Source organism: Apus apus, chromosome 1 (genome assembly GCF_020740795.1).
Source record: "Apus apus isolate bApuApu2 chromosome 1, bApuApu2.pri.cur, whole genome shotgun sequence".
NCBI lineage: Eukaryota > Metazoa > Chordata > Aves > Apodiformes > Apodidae > Apus > Apus apus.
In genome coordinates, this window is record NC_067282.1 from 144173848 (window position 1) to 144198938 (window position 25091).

Genomic DNA, 25091 nt, shown 5'->3' on the forward strand with positions numbered 1-25091 from the left:
TATTAAGAATAAACAATTTTTCTGCTGTAATAAGACAGTGATATTTTTGGTGTCATGATCCCTGCTTCTTTACTTCATCTGTAGGTTTTATATAACATCTACTTTTATTACTGATCTGCTTTTGCAGGGCCCATCACCTTAACCAAATACTGCATTCACCTTTCACAATTCTGAAAAAGCAGTAAGAATTCATCCTAATAGGAACAGTACTTAAAACCCATATCAGCTCTTTATAATTTATTTCTCTTTTTACTGAGCATTACCTTCATACAGGTAGCTCAATAGGAAAGCAAAGAGCATGAGAGTCTGGAATAAGATTTTTGGTTTGGAGTACACTGACCATTTTTGAGTAAAAAGATGGAACACTACACCTTTCAGTACCGTGCCTTGGTTGCAGGCAGTGATAGTGTTCTGCCTGCCTTATTGTAGCTTTTTAGTGCTTTATAACAAGAGCTGTTTCCTTTGAATAAAGTTCTTATTTCAGAAGATACACAAACTTGTCACAGGCCTATACCATACCTAATCTTGCATGAAAACTTGTCACAGGCCTATACCATACCTAATCTTGCATGACAACTTATCATTAATCCTGTGTGTAATACATATTATCAATCTCAAATACTCAGCATCACTTAAATTTATTGACTGGAAAGCAATTGGAATACACTGGTTTATGCTCCATGATTAAAAACCAAAACAAAACTGAAGTCTGAAGCTCCATGTATAATTTTCCCAAATGACTGTTAAACTAAAATAAATTATCTAAAAGGGAATTCTGAGCCTAGTCTCTTAGAGTCAATATCAGTCTTGCAGATCTCAAAATATATTGTTAATTTTAATCCCAGACACTGAAAAAGAAATAAAGATCAACTAAAAGACCCATGAATTTATGACACTGCTACAAAGAAGAAGGTAATAAAAATAAATGCTTAGTGTATTATTTGTTCATCAGAAGCCTCCAGCAGAGGAAAAAAGGAAGCTTTTTTTCCAGAGAATGGTACAGAAAAGTATTTCTCAAGATTTTGAAAAGGCAGCAAGCAAAAAGTGTTAAAAAAATAAATAAATCAGTTAAAACAGTAACATCCTTCAGAGTGTCCTTTCCATTTAAGATATGCTGAACTGATGCAGGAAAATCTAATACAGCTGGTTATGGTCATGTACTCCTTTGTACTATAAGGCAGCCTGTAACTGGCCAGCACATGAGCTACAATACCTTCAAGATAAATATTATATTCACAAAAAAGGTTATATCCACATTAGAAAGTACCATGACTCAAGAGGAGCAGATCTTAAAGGTGAAACCTTCAATCCTTAGGATGCAGTGGTGTGCTGGTTATGTCTGGGATAGAGTTAATTTTCTTCACAGTAGGTAGTATGGAGTTATGTTTTGGATTTGTGCTGGAAACAGTGTTGATAAGGTAGAGATAGTTTAGCTGTTGCTGAGCGGTGCCTACACAGAGTCAAGGACTTTTCTGATTCTCATGCTGCCCTGCCAGCCATTTGGCTGGGGGTGCACAAGAAGCTTTGAGGGGACACAGCTGGGACAGCTGACCCCAACTGACCAAAGGGATATTCCACAATATGCATCAGGCTCAGTATGTGGGGGGGACATTTGGACTTATGCCATTTTGTCTTCCCAAGTAACCATCACCTATGATGGAGTCCTGCTTTCTCAGGCATGGCTGAACACCTGATGGGGAGTACTGATTTAATTCCTTGCTTTGTTTTGCTTCTGTGTGAAGCTTTTGCTTTGCCTGTTACACTGTCTTTATCATGAGTTTTCTCACTTTTACCCTTCTGATTCTCCCTTCCATCTCGCCACGGTGGGGAGTGAGCCAGCGGCTATGTGAGGTTTAGTTGCTGACTGGGGTTAGACCACAATGAGGATTTTTGTGGGGGAGTCTCACAAACCGGAATCCAGTCTGGTCTTGTGGCCTTGACTTGGGACATTCTTAACCTGTGCTGGTGAGCATCTTCCAATTCAGTTTCACCTGAATGAATGAGTTCATCTCTTGAGTTAGTGGGTTCATCTGAAGAGAAAGGAGATCATGCACTCCGAAACTCTCTGATGGGAAGAAAAGTGCAGAAATTGGGGATGACCAGGAGGAAAAATTCTAAAGCAGACACAGTTGATCTGAACTTAAACCCTAACATAGGCTCCCTCTGGCTTTACACTGCCTCTGCCACCTTCCAAAGAAAGAACAGAAGCCAAGTTTATAATGTTTGTGCTAATTCAGTAAATGAGTTTCAGTTACACCATAATCTGAAAAAATCTGTGGGAGCATATTGAAGATATTGAACATGGAATAAAATATTATATGATTTACTTAGGAAAAAAAAAAATAACGGTACAGTTTAATATGCAGTTCTTTCTGAAAAAGAATTGATTTAATTGGCATAATGAAATTTCAGACGTTTGGGGATCAAATCTCTTCAGGTTACAGAAGCAACTCTGCTTGCCCAGACATCTGGATACCAGATCTACAAATGTAACTGAAGTTTGTCTTCCTCAGATAACATCATGGCTAATAAAAGCAATATAGTCCAAACTAGTCTGTAGATAGTATATATGCACTTAAGTTTCCTTTAACCTATATCCCCAGTGACAACTGGTGCAACCCATCACCAGAGCAGGGAGATTGTGTAGAAGTTGCAGATAATTATTTGATTTATCTGCATAAAGAATTCAAGCCTCCTTCTCTTCAACACAGCTGCTCTTATTCTGCAAGGCTACGCTTCATTTTGTCACAGGAGTCAGTAAATCTGTACCGAAACCAGGTCTAAAATTACTTTCAGATCAGAACTGCTTTAACTCCCCTTTCTTGACATCCAGATTTTATTTTTATTCTGTTTTTACTAACCACAAATTTTACCTACTAATCTATATTTTTTTCAGTTTCTCAGCAGTTTTATGGAGGGAAAACAAATATACCTGCTTTCCAAAGCTGAACCTTTCATCTTATTTAGTCAACAAAGTTAATAATAAATCCTGTATTACTCTATACATGTATATTTTTAATCTGCTAATGTTAATATAAACTTTATTAATAAGATGTTTATGTAATATGGAAATTTTTTTCTACATTTTATTATGCCATTTAAAAAAAAATATCTTTTTTTCTCAAGTGATAAGTTTGAACTTTTTATTGTACAACTTGGCATACAGTTAACGTGTTTAACTGCTATTGTTTTAAAAATCACCTACTTAGTTTTTCTATAAATAACCTCAGTATACTAAAGTATCATAGGGAAGAAAGTGTTGATAAAACACTGTGTGGAGAATGGCCCGTGACACCCTGTGGTTGAAAATAAAATTAGTTAGAAAGTTGTATTTTCAGAATTTCTTTTTTTTCCTCCCAGAAAAGTTTAGAGAGGAAAGTGATGTGTTTCTTTGATATTTTTTAGTAAGAAAGTATTGTGTAACATACAAAGTTATCTGTGGTAGTTTTAAGGATGGTGGCCGGGGAGGAATTAAATTATGACATGAAAATTCAATTATGAAACATCTTCCATTAGTACAGAAATATTTCCAGCAATGCTATTTATATAAAATATGTCCTTCCTGCTAATCACATCATAAACAAGACAGCTACTTATTGGCTTTTTTATTAAGTTAATTTATTATCGCAGACTCACATACAACAGGGTCTTTAAATGTGTGAGTAAGACAGTAGAGTTCCAGATATATACAATCTAAAACAAATTATTGAAGAAATTAAGAATATAATTGTCCATTACTGCTAATTAGTACATCTTCCAATGGTACAAGGAAAGAAAAGTTGATATTTTTTGGCTCCAAATTAAACTATATCTTTTAATGTCAAGTTCTTAAAAGCTCAGAATCAGAGCACCAAGAATTTTAAAGAAAATGGCAATAAACCCTTCTGAGATTGACCACAGCTCTTTGTAGTCTGTATCCTTAACACATGGAGGCTGATTGTGCCCTCAGGATTGGGAAATAAAGAAGCCAGAGATAATCTCTTTGGAGCGGTGTGCAGCAAGGATATACTGTATAACTCTTCCCATCGATCTGCCATGAAGACTTCTTAACTTCAGTGGTCTTGTTAAAAACTCTATTTTCAAAGATGGGTTAGACCAGCTGCCTAAATCTTACTGTGATTTATTAAACCTTGCTTCTTCTAACATGATGAATTATGAAGAATATGAAACAAATAAAATACTTTAACATTATGTTATGTGATGTATATTAGTCTAGTGTTCATGAGTCAGGGATTTTTAATGACTGTGTCATGAAGATGGACATCAGGCAAAAAAAGACATCCAGTTTTCAAGCATCCACAGATATGTTGCTGTTTATATCACAGGTTCTGGCTCACTGCAATACAAAATAAACTATTCAGAAAATCCACAACTACTTGTGGATTCAGTATGGAATTCAGGTATCTCCAATATCAATGTGTTCAAAGCTGAGAGTTGGTTTGGATATATTTATTTATTTTTTAATATATGGTTAGAAATCAGTGGGTAAATTCAATCTTTGTAAAAGGTTAAAAATTTGGAGCTGCCTTACCACAGTGTGGTTTCTTATGCCTCCTCTCAATTGGTCCTATCCCAGGAGAGTGCTTACCAGCTTTTATGAACTCAGTGACTGTTTCTTTCTTAATGCTTTCTGTGCTAAGGCTTTGAAACCAGGCATCAGCAACCAGAAGACTGCAAGGGAAAAATAAGAAAAGCTGTGGAAACAAATGAGCTAGAAAGCAGCAAAGCCACATAATGCCTGGCTAGTCTGGTATCTCACTGTTTGAACAGTGCCTCTTTTCCAGACAGAAAAAGTACAGATCTAAACTATTCACTCATTATACATCTAATATAAGGATACAATAAATTGTTAGTGAAACTAGAGAACATGAGGATTATCACATGAGTATCAAAAGCAAGCAAAACCAGGATAAAGGCAAGATGTTTATATTGCATTACAAAAAGAACTACTGTGCTAGAAGGAATTTCTGCTACAATTATTGGGATTTTTTTCTCTAAATACTTTCATGAGAGTAACTTTTAAAGAGTAGAAGAATACTCATGGCATTTGTTCAAGATACAGCACCGTAAGAAAGAATTAGATGTCTTAAAGATGGTCATTAGAAAAATGGGATGAAATTTCATGCTGTAATATCAAAACACCTCCACCAAGGAATTAGCAATGAAAACTGAGGAGTAACCAGTTACAAAGTACAAAGATGCTGAAGGACTTGGAGGTACCACTGGATCAGGACATAGACGAGAAAATGACTGAATTTGCTATCTCTCTGCAGCAGCTGCCTTGATTTGGTATGCAGAAAAGAAGGTATTTCTGTGTCAGTCTGGCAGTGGATGCCAAGTCAAGATGCAAGTCTTGACATTCATTGGGGCACTTGCAAAATAGATTTTGGAGTTCTGATTCTCCTAATAATAATAATAAACAAGAAACAAAAAAGATAAATTCATGGCATGGAGCTCAAAAAAGACTGCTCAACAATTTGGAGGAACTGAAAGCTTTTAAGTTTCAATTAGCTGAGTGAGTATATTTCTAAAAGTACATGAGCTAAGCAAGAGAGTGGGAAAAGACTTATTTATGTTAATTAATAGTGGTCTGAAGAAACTAGAAGCTAAGTAACTAGAAATACATTTAACTTGACAGTTAGTTTACAGCTTCTAAGACTCAGAGGACAGATGCTTTGAAATATCCTCCCTACAGTGGAAAACAAACTGATTTTAAGTGAGAACTTGGTATATATGTAAAAATATTACTTGACATGTTTAACTGTACCAGCAAGGGACATCACTAGAGGACCCAGTAGGTCTGCTCATTTCCATTGCTCATCGAAATATCAGTCATTTCACTGATTGCTCTGGGGCAATTCTGAAGCAACAAAGTGATATGTTATGTATACTCAACAAAATGATTTAATTCCGCTGGTGCCCCAGTGCTCACACAGCACATTCTCTCTGCTTTGGTAATATTTTTCAATAATTAATTTTTTCTAATAGCTACAAGAATTTACAAACTATCTTCATTTCATTAATTTAGCAGCCAGTGTAGAATTTTAAGCAGCAAGTGTTCCCTGACTTCAGTAGCTTTGAAGGTGTTGTGATGGATAGAACTACAGTGAATTAAGGTGTATTAATTATTGTAACATGCAATTAGTCACATCCAATTAGATGTGTTTATTTTGATAAAAGTGGGAAATAATTTCAACAACATGAAAATTACTTTAGATGATCTTGTATGCTGTCTTTGTAAAGGATCTCATCTTCCATCCTCTTGGGTCATGCCTGTCCTTTAGAATTTGAATCCTTTCCCAACTTCTATCTACCCTCCAGGCTGGCTTCCTGGCTTCTGATTCCTGTCAACCCCTTTCTGCAACTTTTTTTCCGGCCACAGTGCTTTTTTGAACCTATTGATCACTCCTGAATCTCAGCTTGCTTGACTTCTGTAACTAACTCTGGCAGCCTTTCCCCATTGAAACTACTAGTAAGACTGAGATAGGGAAAAGATGGGCTCTTTACATTATGTAAACAGCAAGAGCTTTCAGTACACTTCATCTGAGCCTCTGGTCAAGGTTTCCTAAGTGTTGCACAAGCAGAAAAGGGAGCTTAATGTGCAGTAAATTGGCATTTTTCTCCTGATCTGTTTTTACTTTATTCAAGAGGACAGATGCTCCTTTTTACTTCAAATCTCAGGCACTACTTCACGATACAAGTAGAATAGAAGTCACTTATCTGTCTATTTGAGACATTTTTTAGTGCAGGCTAATGCAGAAAGCATACCATGATTATTAATTTGACCTCATCTGTTAGACTTGCATGGGTTCAGGGATAGGAGACACTGGATTATAAACTGAAGGTCTCCAGCAGTTAGACACAGAAAGCTGACATACACAACATCCTTAAAAAATGACTGCAACAATGCTACACCAGTGGAAGTGCATGCTTCTGCACTGTGTGCCTGTGCTTGTGCCTGAATATATACATGCATCAAAGCTTAGCTGTGATTAGAACCTCTACTTGTATTTAAAGTATGTCCTTTCATTTATTAGCCTTGTATGTTGTTTTCAGTATTGTCCATATTTCTCAACATATTGAACAATTCTTATTTGATGTGAAAGGCCAAAGAATAGGGCCACAGAATAACTGAAACCAACACTATTTTTTTAACAGATAACAATACTCATTAACTGGAAGGTCATTATATTGTGTAATTCCCTACTGCTTTTTAATTTGAATAATCAATTTGCATAATGAAATTTGAGAAATCCTACAAATTGCACAAAGTTTACTAAAGCAAACATGATGTGTTCAGTTTAACTCAGATATGTAACTATAATATTTCATCATAATAACTACAGTTATTTTGTAATATTTGCATATCAGGGTCCTGGTGCTTCATTTATGATTAACATGTTAAAGTAAGCTTATTATAAACTGGAGATGCAAAACCAAATATTATCCCGGAGAACTTCTCATTTTAAATGCCAGTCAAATGCAAACAAACGTCAGAGGGTCATGCATCAATCTTTGGGCTATCAACAGACTGCTAAGTTGCAGATGCATAAGATCACATCTATGCTTAATGCAGTGAACTGGCACAGTTCTTTGACAAACAGCTCACTTGTCACTGGGCCCTCCTCATGGTCCAAAAGTGGCCATTACATTCTGCTTTAATTCATCCTCAAGTTGTTCCATCTGGAAAAAAATCATTCTCAACAGTACTTGGTAATTTGTTGGATACACATTTTCCTCTGATGGGTCTCCTGTTCAGCAGAGTGTTGTCAGCAGAGTTGGGCTCATGAATCACTGATGATAATTCATGTGCATTATCCCTCCATGATGCTTGGCATACTCCTTCTGGGCAAAACGTTTATCTTCTTCCTGAACAGTGACAAGAATGTCACCAGAGCCACAAGGAGGAAGGGTTGTGGCCATTTCCAGGCTCTGTATTGCTAAGGTACCATGACTGTGAAAAACTGTTACCTGGATGTCCAGAACTGCTTGACATCCATTTTATAGGCCCTCTGCCAGTAATTTTCCCACCTGTATCTCACTCCAAGTAGTTTTCTCTTGTACTTCATAAGACTCAAGTCACTCCAGACATTACATTTGCTCATGAGTTGTCAGCCTTCTCCCTGAAGCTGTCCTAGGTGCACTGCATACTAGCTACATTATGGGTGCTCTGTCAGTATGCTGTCTTCCAGATATCTTCTCATGTCTTTTTCTTGAAGGTGCTAGCTACTATTTTCACCCTTTAATTTCTTCTCTCTAACTTTCTTTTAGAAGAGTTTGCAGACCCAGGAAAAACGCAAATCAATATTCCCCACTAATGCGAACTGCAAGAGTCATATCTGTTATTTGTTAAAGGCACAAAAAAGCTGTCATTGTCCTGACAGTCAAATAAATTTTGAAAAGAAGGAAACCCCTAAAGCCTTCCTACCAATAACAGACCCCAGAAGCTGTGTACCTCAGTGGCTCTGCCAGCACTGCTTGATGTTCATGTGAGTTTTCCTTGTTATTACAGACAGGCAGCACAGAACACTTCATCAGCACATTGCTATGTTCTCTGCTCCCCTCCTTTTCCCCCAGTCCAGTGTGTATGCGTCCATACTGTACATTATTTGCAGTCATCCTTGGGTCCATCCTACTGGTCTTTATGTCTACTCGCCAGTGGGCCTATCTAATATATAATGCACCACACCTTCCCTTTTACTTACTGCATGCATGGCACGTGACTGCACACACAGTCTCTACAAAAGGGACAAAGTACCCTGTGCATGCATGCAGGAGGTCCCTTCCAACCTGAACCATTCTATGACTCTATGATTTTAGTGGTCAGCATGACACTGTGCTGTCCATAGCTGCATGCAACTGATGGTCTTGATGGTCTTGCCACAGTTGTGTCTGTCAGTCATAATAAAGCCAGATAACCTTAATATCTTCTCTAGACCATGAATCACTCTCTTGAGGATGAGGTCAAATGAGTTAGCACTTGCCAGAAGCATTGCAACACAGCAGGAAAAACTACTTTGAGGACAATTGGGATATGGATAAAGACTTAAAATAGGAGAGTTTCCCATCATCCCCCTAGATTTCGAGTGTGCCTGCTTTTCAGTTGTTCCCATTCGGAGCTATTATTATCAGGTTAATTTACCCCAGAAAGTGAAGAGACTCGTCTACAGTCACTGATAAAAGAATTTGAATGGCATAATGCACCAAGAATGTATAGGGTACTCTCAGGCATGGTTTGTTTAAAGCCAATAAGGTGCACATGAGAGCTCTAGGACTGCTAAAATGCCGAATAAATCAAACTTTAGATGATCCCATCAATACAACTGATTACCAGCAGGACCCAGACAGGTTGCTTCCCAAATTATTTCCACATTTCATTTTAGAGAAGGCTAATTGAATGACATAAAAAGAAAATTTGAGAATGCCCTCAAAATGACACAATGTTGCTGACCATGCATTTAGTACTTGAGATTGTTGCCTAGTGCTAATTTATTAAGATGTATAGACATATTGGAAGCCACCAAATAATTAAATTCTCTCTACAGCCTTCTAAGATTACCCAGACTCCAGGCAGAGAACGTTACCTACTCTCCATTTCCTTGTTTAAAAGCATATAAAGAAAGAAGTGGAAACCTTGTAGAAAGATTTCTTTCTAGTGAGAATAGTATAAAGAAAATTAAGGGGCCCTAAATCGATCTACCTACCTGTGTCATGTCTCCATTCCAAGTTATGGGCCACCAGCCAATGCTGTATTCATTAACACTGTTGTTACAAGAGGTAATGAAATTAGCCTACCTCCAAAAATGCAAAACAAAACAGAACCCACAATGAAGGCAAAACATATTTTGTTTAGTCCTGGCTCTGGCCAGGACTGTTTTTTGTTTGAGCCACGATGAAACCAATTTTCCTTTTACTGATTTTTTTTTTTCTCCTTCAGTAAGCTTTCTTTTAATTAGTAGCAGGGTGTTCCAGATAAGAATGACAACAAACGGTGGGATGTTTTTCTAACTGCTGGGTCTTCAAGGTGGCATTTTTACTCTGCTGGGTCAGGCACTACTGTGACCCCCCCCCCCATAGGAGGCTGAATTAGACAGACAGCAAAATTGGCCAGAGCTATTCCATTCCATATATCTGCGCAAGCTCAGAGAAAGGTCAGAGATCACGGAAGACAACTTCCTTCCTCCTTCTTCTTCCCTTCTCTTCCGTCCATGGCCGGCATCCGGGAAGGACTCCGTCCATCCATCACCGTTGACCACCAGGCTCAAGCTCTCCTAACCCTCATCACTCTGTGCTCTCTCCAGCAGCTCTGGGATTTTTTGGGACTGTTCACAGCTCAGGAGATTCTGTGGGAGTGGGGGAGGCAATAGGGGTTCTTCACATTTCCTGAACATGTATATAATTGTATATATTTTCTTTTATCATTAGTGTTTAATTAAAGCTGTGTAGTTTAGTTTTCAATCCAGCAAAATCTCTCTCTTTTTATCTCTCTCCTTCCCTTCCTGGGTGTGAGGGGGAGGGGATTGAGAGTGCTGTTGTGATCCTGCGCCAAACGGTGACAATGCTTCTTTTCCTTCCTCTTCTGCTGACATTTTAACCTCCTGTGGTGAGTATGTCCACTTCAGTACTGAAAAAGTCAGAGGTGCCCCTAATTATTTAAAGCCAGGTTGCCATCTGGCTACCTACTCTCATGGCTGTAAGCTCTGTGGAGACTGAGATCTCCTGAGTACTTCTGTGTCAAGGGACACTTGGATGACTACTGAACCCTGGATAACTACTGAAGGTGCCCTTCAGTCTGTTTGCTTTCATTGGCTCACAGTTCCACTGAAATCACAGCTGTGCTAGGCTGGAACTGGAGTGTACCATGCCTAGTCAAATCTTAGCATAAGGGTGTTATTTCATATAAAACACAAACCTCACAGCACAGAGCTTTTTTTCATTCAGTGAAATATTATTTTGTGGTATAGTCTAAAACTTAAATCTAAGATGCTCTTAAGTGCTAAATAGGGATTCAAATCTCTTGATTAAGATATCTTGAGAGATTTCTTGTATTTTCTTATTGCAGTCAACAAATACACCAAGCAGAACAATCTTTTTCTCTCAAGGTGAAATCGAGAGGTTTAGATAAAAGCCAAGCTCATTAAATCCTGTTTTGATGATTAATGAACATAGATTAGCAGGTTGTTGGGTAGATGTGTGCACATTTGCTCTTGATGTTTTCCCGAAATGAACTACGAATGAATATTTTCTTTTGACAGCTATTTAATGTCTTAGCTCAACTGAATGCAAATCAGGCACAGAGAATACATGTGTTGTGTTGTGTTTTTTATTTTTATTTCTGATTTTATGCAGCATCTGTTTTCTTTACCTGCTAGCATAGTTGTTTTGTCTCCATGAGACCTAAATAGATTTTCCTTGATTATAGAATCATAGAACCACAGAATTGCTGAGGTGTGAAGGCAATTTTAGTCCAGCTATTCTCTAGTTCATCTGCCCTACTGTCATGTTGAGTTTTGAATGTCTCCAACAATGGAGACTTTATAAAATCTCTGGGCAGTCTGTCCCAGCATTCAATCACTTCCACAGTAAAAAAAGAGCAGTTGTAACATTTAAAAATAATTTCCTGTATTTTCGTTTGTGCTTGTTCCACCCTGTTCTTTTAGTAGCACCTAACAAGAAGAGTCCAGCTCTGTCTATTTTCGTCCCCCTCAGTCAGGTGTTTGTAGACATGGACAAGATCTGCCTGAGGCTTCTCTTCTCCAGACTGAACATCCCAGCTCTCTCGGCTTCTCCTTGTATGAGACATGTTCCAGTCACTTAACTGTCTTTGTGGCCCCTAGCAGTACACCAGCATGCTTTTGTCTCTCTTGTACTGGTGAGACCAGAACTGCATTCAGCACTCCAGATGTGTTTGCACCAGCATTAAATAGAGAAGAAGAATGACCTCCTTCAAACTGCTGGTGATGTTTTTGGCCTCCATTTCTGCAAGTGCAAATTGTCTTCTTGTGGCCAACTCATTGTCCACAGTTCTCTTCTGTGCTCTCCAACCTGTATTGGTGCATGGGGTTATCCCTCCGCGTGTGCAAGACTTTTCCTTTTCCTTTACTGAACTTCTTCAAATTCCAGATGGCACATTTCTTCAGTCTGTTGAATTCAGCCTCTGAATGGCAGCACAACCATTGGATGTACCAACTATTCTCCTCAGATTTGGAACATCTGCAAAATTGCTGAGGGTATGCTGCCCCATAATCCCTGACATCAATTCATATCTTAAACAGTACTGGTCCCAATACCAATCCTTGAGGTCCACCACTAGGGATCTGACCTCTAGCTAGATTTTTCTGCTAATAACGATAAGCTTTTGAGCCTGGAAATTCATTAACTTTCCAATCCACTTCACTGTCCCCATAGCTATTCTGAGGGGGAATATTGTGGTCTATCAGGATGTTGTGGGAGACACTGTTGAAAGCCTTACTGAAGTCTAGGTAGGTGACATGCACTCTTCACCCCTGCACTCTTCACCCCTCATCTACCAAACTAATGATAAAGGCTACCAGGTTGGTCCATCATTTCTACTTTATTAATCCATGCTGCCAGTCATCATATTGCCCTTCATTTATCTTGTCCTTCATGTGCTTGGAAATGGTTTCCAAGAAAGCTGAGGAGGGAGTTTTTCTAAGTGTATGTAGCAATAGAACAAGGGGTAATAGCTTTAAACTAGAAGAAGGTAGAATTAAATTAGAAAAGAGGAAAAATATCTTCAGTGTGTGTGTGGTGAGACACTGGAACAGGTTGCCCAGAGAAGTTGTGGATGCCCTGCACCATGCTCCCCTCCCCCCCCGGAAGTGTTCATGGTGAGACTGGATATGACTGAGCAACATGGTCTAGTGGGAGGTGTCCCGCTCATGCAGGGGGGTTGGTACTACATGATCTTTAAGGTCTCTTCCAAACCAAACCATTCTACTATTCTATACTTATTTGCTCCACCACCTTTCCAGAGACTAGGGACAGAATGACTGGCCTACAGTTCCCCATAACCCCATTCTTACCTTTCTTGAAAATAGGAGTGACATTTTGTTTCTCCCAGTCATCAGAAACCTCCTCTGATCACCACAACTTTTTAAAGTCAGTAGACAATTGCCTCACAATGACATCAGCCAGCTCTCTCAACACCAGTGGGTGCATTGTATTTGGTTACATGGCCTTGTTTAAATAACTAGATCCTCCTGCCCCAAGGGTGAGTCTGTCCTGTTCCAAACTTTCCTTGAAAATTAGCCCATCCTCTTGCACTCCTCTTCTCTCCAAGAAAGGATCCCTCATAATCCCTCCCAGCAGATCCATGAGCTGCCTGGAACCTGAAGTCTAGGGCTGTGATCCTGTTGTTCACCTTGTTCTGTTCTCTCAGAATCCTCAACTCTACCAACTCATAGCCACTGCAACAAAGGCTGCCCTCAACCTCCACACCCTCCACTGGTTGTTCCTTGTTTGCACCTATAAGGTTCAGCAGAAAACCTCATCTTCTCAGATAGCTGACAGCCTAAAGGCTCAGCAAAGTGCAGAACTTCCTAACAGCAACAAAGAAGGGCTTGCAAGACTTTCTTTTGGGAGGGAGTGATCCCTTCGTAGCAGGAAGATGCCCATCAGGAGTGCTAGTTGCTTCAGATGCAGTACACTCATGCAGGATATGAAAAAATACCAAGCTGTTTTTTTCTACCTTTTTTTGCCCTGCTGGAAAATCTCATGTGGTGGATTTGAGCAGAATTCACAAATTGTTTAAAGATGACAAAATTTTCTTTATTGAATTACCTGTTCACCAAAAAACCAAACCAACCCACCAACAAAACCCAAACAAACAAACAAACAAACACAAATTTTTAAATTTCTTTAGTAAGACTTGCTAGTTTTCACTGTATACAGAAGTGCTGCTGAAAGGACAGGAGAAGACAATGCTGGTCAAAGGAGTGCTTTTGTTGACAGCCTTAGTGGCTGGCTAATGAACATTTCGTTTTTCTTTAAAGCAGTTATGCTTGCTTTTATACTGCACTCAGGAAAGCAATACGTGTGTCAAATTTGCAAAGCTCAAAAAAAATCTCTGAGAGGACAGATCTCATTAATTTATAAACCACATATAAACCAGTCTTGAGAACAGTGAAGCTCTGAAACATTTACTGAAGTATAGACAAACGTATTCTAAAAGCAGAGGAATAAAAGGAGTAGTGGATAAAAAAATAAAGTTATGCAACATTGAAAAGATTGAAGGCAAGGTCTGTGTACTGAAGCACTCTACAATTTTAATACCTGCTATAGCTAATGGCACTAGTGAATATTGGAAATTAGGATTTAAAAGCTAACCTGTTTTGTACAACTTTTGTCACATTCTTCATCCTCCTACAGAAGGCCCTTTTTTCAGGTAGATGCATTTATTTATTTATTTATTTATTTATTTATTTATATTCCTATAAGAACATAGCATAAAAATGCCCTAAATGATTTCTCAGCAGGTTCAGATGATGGTTAAGCAGTAGAGTAAGAGGATCGACAAAGGTTGGTGTGACTGTTTCAGAAGGCATCACTGAATGGACTGAGAGCATGGCAGATGAGGTCTGAGACTTGAGAAAAATACCAGCCACTGGAGACAGACCTAATGATGGATTGCTGATGACTATGCAACTACAACTCCAGCTGTGTGTGATAGGACAAGGGCTAATTATTTTAAACTGAGAGAGGGAGATTTAGGTTAGATATTAGGAATAAATTATTTACTATAAAGTTGATGAGGAACTGGAATGGGTTGCCAAGGGAGGTTGTTGATGCCCCATCCCTGGAGGTTTTTAAGGCCAGGTTGGATGAGCTTTTGTGCAACCTTATCTAGTGGTAGGGTTCCCTGCTCATGGCAGGGGGGTTGGGACTTGATGATCTTCAAGGTCCCTTCCAACCTTAACGATTCTGTGATCCTATGATTCCATATATTTGCAAACACATTTATAACAGAAAGTGCAATTTTATATTTATCTTCCTGATTGTGTAAGCTTTTGTCCTTTTCATATAGACATATTTTCTGAGAGAATTGCTCTCCTCTGGCTTACACCTAACATTCATTTCTACCTGCTTGTACAAAGTAGGTATGGGCTAGATTTTTTTGATGTGTAGAAAATTTATTTATATTCAGATGTCATTCATGGTTGCAAAGCAGTGTGGAATAGTGCATATGGTATGCAAGTGGAAAAAGTAGTTCAGGTGGAATACAAGATGTGTGTCCTATAAGCATTATAGGTATGTATTTGCTTAGAGCTTAGTTTAGGTTATGGAAGCTTTTAAATGTTTCTTTACTTCAGGGAAGTATTTGGACATCACCTTCCAGTAGCTCTCTGCAAGTCATTGTGCTTTCCTCAGTCATTTTTCTGCCGTGGAGTTGTTCAGGACCTGCACATTTTCCTTAATTCTCTGAAGGCAAAGTGCAGGGCTGTCTCATTTTTGTGGAAGCCTTATTGCAGCATGAGGCTGAGTAACTACGTCTCACTCTCCTAGACCCACTTGAGTACTTCTGGACCTAAAAATAAGTGCCTTGGAGCCCTGTCTGAGAGGGAGATCATACAGTCTCTACCCTTTCCACATTTGTATTAGAGAGCCGACACGATTCCCAACCGAATACACAAATAACTTGTCAACAAACATAAATCATAATTAAGAAACAAATCTTTTATCTGTCAAGCCGAGGCTTATTTACAGACTTTAACAAATTAAGCCTTCCAACTCTAAGGAAGGTAATGTTCTAGGTGTCTTTATTTTGCAGTAAGAGTCACTATGGTATTAAAAAGTTCAAGTCACAGAGCCAGTCAGCGGCAGGAGTAGAAGGAAAGTTAGCCTCTTTGTGGGAAAAAATGCCTCTCCTTGCCAAAGATTCAAGCCTCAACCTTTTTACATGGTCTAAGAAATAAAGTTTTTAGATTCCAGGGTCGGGCATGTCTTGATATCTTCCCTTTTGTGCCCACTGTAAAGTTCACTTCTCATGCCTACATCTGCAAACTGCTGGTCTGAAGATTTTAGGGGCTTTTTTAACCTTTTAGTGGCAAGACACTTTCACTGGCAAGGATATTTTGGAAAGAATCTTGATTTATTTCAAAGTGTTTGCAAGTAGTACTGCTTCAAGGCCTGGAACTAGGTCGTTTTTTTGCTGAACCTCAGTATTTTAAAGGCAACAAGTTTTGTTTTAATATTTAAGGTGAAAGAAATAAAAGAAATGCTATTTCTTACTGTGACACCCTTCATAAACAGCTTATGTCACGTGCACCTTTTGATTATCCGTCAGAGGACACTCAGGTCTGCCCATTGCAATTACTAAATTCCCTTTTCCAGTACGAATCACTGTTTATTCACGGTGAGACACACTTAAACAGTCTGAATTTGCAGCATGCTGAGCTGTGTGAATAGCGTGCTGATTTCTTTTGGGAAGAAAATGGCTGTTAAAACAGCTGCAGGTCAGTCAGCAGTTATCATCCTGCAGGGACACGTGCTGTCCTAGTAACATGGTGAATACTTGCAAAACCACTTGAGTCCTGGTAAACTTTCATCGCTTGTAATGTAGACACATTGCTTCCCATGCAGAGGAGTAAGAAGTTTTTCTTCTTACTTCCTCCATAATAATTTAGGAATACTGAGAGTCTATAGAGGATACCAGTTTTCAATCAAATAAAGTTGAATAAAAGCACACAGAGCTTACATTTTCTTTGTGAATGTTCAGGTTCTCCCAAAGCCCAGCAAGATTAGTGTTTAATGGAAAAAACAACTATAATCACAATTATTAATATTATTAAGTCTTATTATGATGATTACATCCAAGAATCCCAGCCAGGATTGAAGCATCTTCTTTCCCTCTCTGCATCCTCTGAGAAGGAGACACAACATAGCTCAAAAATAATTCCTGCCAAAAAGAACTTGCTGTCATTGCAAAGTCTATCTCTTCTCCAACCTGCTTCCTTTCCACTTTAGAATTCAGCTTACTCTGCAATACATTATGACTTCCTCTTGTGACATCTCACATGATGACTATCTCTCTATGACTTTATTTTTTTCACCAGTTGCTCTCTTATCTCAATTTTGCATCCTTGTTTCAGGCACCTGCCCTCCTTTTACGCTCACTTGCAGCACTGTTTTTATGTTCTTCCTTAGCCACTTTCTTTCCTCATGCTGCTCTTGGGGGCTCTTCTGTTTTTCATGTTTCTTTCTTTTGTGTTGTCTATGCCATGGTGCATTGGACCAGATTGCCAAGACAATGTTCAGACCAGACGGAGATTGTAGTGTCCCACATGGCCTTTTTTCCTGCTGTGCCCTAAAAAGATGCGACTAAGTACTTCTATAGACAACCGTGAAACAAAAGCAGAAGTGGCAGATGCTGAAACTCCAACTTTGGGAAATTTCCACTCTTCCCTGTGTGGGGAACAATCCATATTCTCTCCCCCCACGTAAGACTAAACAAAATGCCTTTCAAGCCAGCAAAGCAAGAGTGGTGTGTTTTTGCTGATTTAGCCAAGGACAGAGTGGAACACAGCAAGAAAAGAGCATAAGGGTTATGATAACTAGAAGAAAAAATGGGCAATAGGTTAAAGATGCCTCTGACAGAGTACGTACCTGGCCAGTGCTAACTGGCTAATTTGAACAGTGGTACTTTACTCGAACAGTGACTTCTGATCTATAAAAGAGGGCAAGATCTGCAGGCCCGGGGCTCTGCCTGCCCGAGAGGAGACCCTGCAGCAGAACCAGAAGCCCCTGGAACGCCAGGGGCAGCACCGCTGCTGGCCGGAGAAGCCGAAGGGGGGGCACCTGTACCCTCTCCGCGGGGAGCCGGCCGCTCCCGAGAGGTTGTTGCCTGCCGGAGCCTGCCTGGCCAGAGCCTGCCCGGCTGGAGCTGCCCAAGCCGAGCACCGGAGCCAAACCGGACCGGAGCCGCAGCTGCCTGCCCGGTCCGCCTGCCGCTCTGCCCCGGGATTGGAGGTCGCCGCGACTTGCGGAGGAGCCGAGTACTACTACTGCTGCTGCTGCTGCTGCTGCTGCTGCTGCTGCTGCTGCTGCTGCTTCTGCTTCTGCTGCTGCTGCTTCTGCTGCTGCTGCTGCTGCTTCTGAGGGGTCGCCCCTGGCACCGGGAAGCCGGCCCCTACGGACCTGCTGCCGAGCCCTGCCGGCCGCATCCCCGGAACCACACGCTACGGAAGAGGCGCGTGCGCCCGCACACCCACCCACACCCACCCACCCACTCTTAACTTTTTTTGCCGGCTCAACTCGTACCCTTTTACTCCGTTGATTCCACATCTCTCCCTCGGAGCGCACATTTAATAAGACCATAGTACTTTTGCATTACTTTCCTGATAGATACCTCGTTTAACTCTCCTGAACCTTGGTCCCTCAGTTTGTATTAACCCATAATAAACCGGTTGATTCGTAAACTAAACATTGGTCTCAGTAACAACTTGCGAGCGTGGTGTGGAGGAGTACTCTAAAATATTCTAAAACACGGTCCCGCAGCGGCCGCTCCTCTGTGAGAGGCGAACGCCACGTGTGACCCTCGGTCTCGTTCACAAACCTCTCCACACTGGGGGGGACATCGCAGAAGCACCTGACAGCCGGTAGCCCCCGGCATCGGCTCCCAACACCCTGCCGTCGCAAGTCCTACTGCCCCTGTAAGTTCTGCCCCTCCTACAGTCATGTGGTCTGTTGACTCCACCTGGTCATTTTTTAAAACATCCTCCCCTGCGGGTTTACAGGTTGTTCTGTGACTCGTTTTGTTGCACCTTTCCGCTTTCATAATCTCCGTTATCCCCCTTACAGAATCCTTTTTACATCAATGACAAATCAGAAAAAAAAAAATATTTCAAGACGGGAGAAGAGAGACTTGTCATTGATAAGGGCAGACAGAAAGAAATGTGTTGAGTAACTGAAAAAAAAAAAGCATTACTTTTGCTTTTAAATAAGAAAGTTAGGATGTTCAATGGAAAATGAAAGCTGTGCAAGAAGTGAGCAGACAAGATACTTAAGGATGCAAAATTCTAAGTGAAAAAACACTTAAGGATGAATTGCATAGCAACCCAGATATCAATTAGGAGTTTCAAACTGTTTGCTAGCCTAGCAGCTTTTTCACATATGATGTTTTCAAGACAATAGTACAATGATAAAGAAAAGTCTGCTCATTTGAGGAACTGAGGGTCCTCATAACCAATTTCAGTAGCATCATAAAATAATAATTATGTATAGGTTTAATCATAAATATTCCAGGACAAAACCACTTTAAAGAGATGTTATTTTCCCATTTTTTGATGAGAAAAAATATTCACTGATAATTGTTAATCTGGAAAACTCCCAACATTTTTATATGGCCATTAGAATGTAAAAAAGGAAAGAAACAAAGAATCATAGTATTTAAGCAAATAGTTTCAATGATTCTGAATACAGAAAAGAAATCAATATTTACTGGGGAGAATAATTAATTATCTTTTAGTCAGTTGTAAACCGTCTGTAAAGGCTCATTCTTGCTGCCTTCTGTAATCTGCAAATAACTTGGTTTGTAAGTCAGGTTGCAACTTGGCTTCTGTTCAGATCAGCAATTCACCTTGTAGTGGCTTCAAAAAGGGGATTTTCACTGCCAAAGCTTCCTGCCTCCTCAGAGGCACAGTAAATGACTTTAAACTGAAGTGGTGGCATAGACATGTTAACACACTCATGTAAGAAATGGAGCTCTGGACACAATTTAACTTACATGCTTAGGAACATTATTAACATGGTATGGAGGGTACTCATTGCTGATCAGGCTTCTCCAGCTTTTTCCCTTTTTTTCCTCTAGCAGTGCTGTCCCTTCTTCACCTCTTCCTCCTTTCGCTGCTGCAGGATGGGGCAGAAAAGGGAACAGACCAGGGCACATGCCTCTCTTCTCCCTCCTCAAGCAGTCAGTAGAGAATTTTGAAACTTTCTATTAGGTCATCTGCCTAAGGATAAGAAAACATATCTGGCAGAAATCTGCACCCTGTAATCGTCTTACTGCTAGGTATACACTTCCCCAAAGTAGAGGGCAATGGAAGCTCCCTTGCAGCCCCAAGAAAAACCCAGAGGCTGCTGTCCTAATACTGCTGTGTCATCCAATTGGACTCCCAAACTGGGAAGGACTCTAGGCTCACAGGATGCATCTTTCCCCAGAGGCCTTTGGTGGCCTCCAGGGATTTGTCCATAGACCCAGGGCATGTTCTAGCTCATTTCTGTCCCCTACAACTTTGGTGGTTCACTCTGCCCTCTGGAACTTGCCTTCCACAAGCACACTAGGGCTTGTCCAGCAGCCTTGTGCTGCGTGGGGCTGCAAAACTGCCATTTACTTTTGTGTAATTATATTATATTGAAAGTTTAAATGTTGTTGTTGTTGTTGTTGTTGTTGTTGTTGTTATTATTAAATATTGTTGTATACATAGAATTATCACACTTCTTTGGGTGCGTATATTTAATTAATCTCTTTCTATACATATATATTTCTGTGACATAACAGATAGAAGTAGGTATCAATAAATTATATGCAAGGTGTATATATTTTTATATAGAAGCACTTCCCAGTCAAAAGGAAATGAGCAGCTAATCAGAGGTTGTTCTCAGATCATGTAGGCATGACGGTTTCAAATTAGCTAAGCAGCCAGTCACAGAGCAATATGGAAAAGTGTGAAGTATGATGTCAAAAATAGTGGCCTCCATGTATGTGGTGGGTGGGGACCACCTCTGTTCAATGATGTCCTGACTAGAAGGCTGTGCCAAAAGAAGAAATAAAAAAGAAATTGTTTTTCTCTGTGTCAGATCTGTTCCTGTTGCAGAATAGATTTGGTGATCTGAGAAATGCTGAGGAGGGGCAGTTTTATCAGGACTGCTAGCGTGCCATTCTGGCCACTTTTGGTTCAGAAACAGGGTCTACACATACATAAAAAGTTATACTTGGACCTTTCTAGTCTGCCCATAGGCTAATGCCAATGGCTGCTTAATCTACTTGTGGGAGCTGGATTTGCAATAAAGCAGACTCATCCTAATAAAAAACAGTAAAGACTAAAATAACAAGAAACTATTATATACATAATATACATATGTATAGCTTCAATTTTATTAATTTATTTTTTTGTTTATTTAGCCTGCTTTACACTTGCTGTGACTTAAAGATGTCATTGGTATGTGAAAATTTACAAAAAATAGAGATGGGAGAAACATCCTGGCCATTTTCAGTCTAATCCTTAATTTAGTAAACCTGCTTTGCCACTATGGGTGAATGAGACATGCAAGCACAAAGAAACAATATATAAGCAATATGCCCTTCAAGCTGAGAAAGTATTAGTATTAAAAAGGCAAATTATAGGAGCAGCTAATGACTGTAATAGTTCCCAAGCTCAAAACAGATGCATGTTCAGTGTTTTACAATTCTCATAGAAAAGCATTTACAGTCTTACAGAGATATAATTGAAAAGCAAAACAAAGAAACCTTTAGTCATAGCTGGAACATATTTTTAAGTGCCAGAAAGAAGGTAGGGACTGGATGGCTGGAAAATGAATAGTTGGAAAAAATAGGTGCTAGTCAACCCTTTTTTTTCTTTTTTTTTTTTTTTTTTTTTTTTCCCCCCTAGGGTAACTCTCTTGAAATCAATACTTGCTACAGAATTGCACTGAAACCAAATGAGAAATAACTTCCTTTCTCTACAAGTAACATCAGCAGCACAGAAGAGCTGGCAGCTGGAGGCAACCCTTTGCGTGAAGTCTGCAATGATACGGAGTCCAGAGCTCACCCTCTCTCCTCAATTTCAACAGGTTTAAGTCAAACTCTAGCCCATACAGAAAGCTGTCCTAGTTTCAGGAGCTCCCTGAGTGAAGGACATGTGAGGGGGCTGGTCATCATGTGAACACTGATACCTGGATGTCGGGATGTAACTAAGTGTGTATAAATGACATGGTGCAAGTTTATTAGCTGACTGATCGGATGGGATAACTTCAGCACATAGTATTAAATTACATGACTTTCATGAGAGAAACCATGATGAAGGCTATTTTTCTTGCATAATTATCAAGAAGGCCAAAGTCTTATTTTTATGCACAGCCCTCAAAACCAAGTCCAGCCATTGCTTTAGTAACACTCCAACTGGTCTTTGAAAATATGTTCCTGACGCAAGGACCCAAGCAGCTGCATTCCTGGAAAATGCTAGATTACTGTGTAACATGTCAGAGTGACTTTTTTATTTCTGCTTTCACAGTGTGAACAAAGCAACATGTGAACTTTAGCTGAAGGCTTGTATATAAGAGGAACATAGAGCACAGTCCTCTCAGAGTTTTCATACAGCTCTTTCATATTTTTTTTTCCCTAGACTTCACAATATTATGAAGTGTTGCAACTTTTACATGAACAAGTCTTTGAGCCCCCTCTAGCCCTAGTGAATACTCTTTACGAGTTAGTACAAAGGAAAAATAAATGTTAAGAAATAGTTTTGCACTCATCTGAAAAGCAAGCAAAAACTCTGGTATGTTTTATTGCTTTTAAAGACTTTCTTTACCTGTGCTTTTTTTGTTCCTTGTTACTGAGGCAAATCACATCATTGTGAGGAGTATCTAGATTACTTTGCTTATTAGTGTAAGAGGTTAAAAATGATAACAGTTTAAGCATTAAACACTGCAGAAAGAGAGAAAGAACCTTCTCAGCCAGTCATTGTTTAGCAAGCTAATTTTTCCTGGAGACAATATAATCACCATAAATGATGAATTTTGTATCAGTTCTTATTTCTCATAAATTCTATTCAACTAAGGTAATAAAGCATTCTGCTGAGGTTACACTGTTACACTGTCTTTAGAAACCACTACTAGAGAAGAAGATAATAAAAAGTCATAAGACACAGGTATAATTTATTTGCATACATTTAAAAAGAAAGATGTATGAAAATCCATTGTTGACATTAAAGTCTCAATCAAAAATATTTTTAGCACGTGCAAAATTAACAGCAGGCATGCAGGCTTAAATTGAGATTTCCAGAGCTCTAGTGATACTATCAATTTATTCCAGAGGGACAAGGTTTTGCCAGTTCATCACTAGCTCCTGATAGCCATGGTGAGGCTGTTTCTTGATTACCAGTTCACTTCACAACATAGCTTTGGACACTTCTTCTGAATCTAAAAGGCCTGTTTTATACTGTTCATACAGTATCATACCATGATACACCATATCTGTGAGGCTTTTGGGACAATCAATGGGGGGAGGAGAGAGAGAAAAGATAACATTTCTATTTCATAGAATCATTTACATTGGAAAAGACCTTCAAAATCATCGAGATAAGCCACAAAGCTAGCACACTGTCAACTCCATCATTAAACCTAAGCACCACATTTACAAGCCTTTTAAATGCTTCCAGGGATGGTGAATCAACCACTTCCCTGGGCAGGCTGTTCCAGGGCCTGCCAACCCTTTTAGTGAAGAAATTTTTCCTAATATCCAGTATAAACCTCACCTGGTGGAACCTAAGGCAATTTTCTTCTGGTTCTATTCCTTGTTACCAGGGAGAAGAGACTAACACCCACCCTGCTACAACTTCCTTTCAGGTAGTTGTAGAGAGTGATAAAGTCTCCCCTCAGCCTCCTTTTCTCCAGACTGCACAGCCCCAGTTCCCTCAACTGCTCCTCAAAAGACTTGTGCTCTAGATGCTTCACCTGCTTGGTTGCCCTTCTTCAGATATGCTTCAGCACCTCAATGTACTTATTTTAGTGAGAGGGCCAAAACCTGAACACAGTATTCAAGGTGTGGCCTCACCAGTGCCGAGTACAAGGGCGCAATCACTTCTCTAGTTCTGCTGACCACACCGTTCCTGATACAAGCCAAGATGCTGTTGGTCTTCTAGGCCACCTGGGCACACTGCTGACTCATATTTAGCCAGCTTTCAACCAATACCTCCAGGTCATTTTCCTCTGAGCATCTTTCCAGCCACTCTTCTCCAAGTCTGTAGCATTTCATGAGGTTGTTGTGGCCCAAGTGCAGGACCTGGCACTGAGCCTTGCTGAATCTCATACTGTTGGCCTTAGCACATCCATCCAGCCTGTCCAGGTCCCTCTGTAGACCTTTTCTACCTCAAGCACATCAGCACTCCCTCCCAACTCAGTGTCATCTGCAAACTTGCAGAGGGTGCACTCAATCCCCTCATGCAGATAATTGATAAAGATATTAAATAGAACTGACCCAGATACTGAGCCCTGGGAAACACCACTTGTGTCTGACCACCAGCATGATTAAACTGCACTCACCACAACTCTTTGGGCCTGGGCATCTAGCCAGTTTTCTTACCCAGTGAAGTGTATGACACAGAGGGAGCAACAATGTGGAGCCAACAAGCAATCCCACAAACACATGAGACATGATTACTTAGTGCCTTGTTTGAGTTACCAGAGCTGGATGTCCCATACATTCCCAAATTTCTGTCTGAGTGATCAGTGCTTCTAGATGTCTTGCTTTCTACCAAGGATCAGAAAGAACGTTGTCTCTTCCTCCTAAATGGAGATAATGTGTTTCTCACTACAACATCTCTTGCAAATGTGCACCACATGACGTGATATTCAGTATTTGTTTTGAATTTGAAGCTGAGACATTTCTTGAGAGAAGTATTATCTTCCAAACATATCTTACCAGGTCTACAAGATTTGTCCTGCCTATACTTGGCTTCAAAAGGTTCCAGAAGTACTAAGATGAGCCCACTTCACAAGCTGTAACTGTGTCCTGATGTACAGTCATGTACAGAAAACCTGTGGAACCTCCTTCATAATAAAGACTTGGATTGTCTAACTTAGGAGTTCATCACTACATAAATACTCGACAGGTAAATGTGGTATCTGTCTTTACAAAGGCAGAAAGGAAGGACACATATGTCTTCAGAAATCTCCCGGAGAAGGATTTTTATTTGTTGGTAACTACGAATTAATTGCTTCAGCACTGGAGTGGAAAATATTTTACTTTTATAATGATTGTGCTATCTATTTAAATTTCATTCTTGTGAGCTGTCTGAATATGGAGCACATCAGCAAGGATTAAGAGCTCATAACCTCTGACTCCAGATATCATC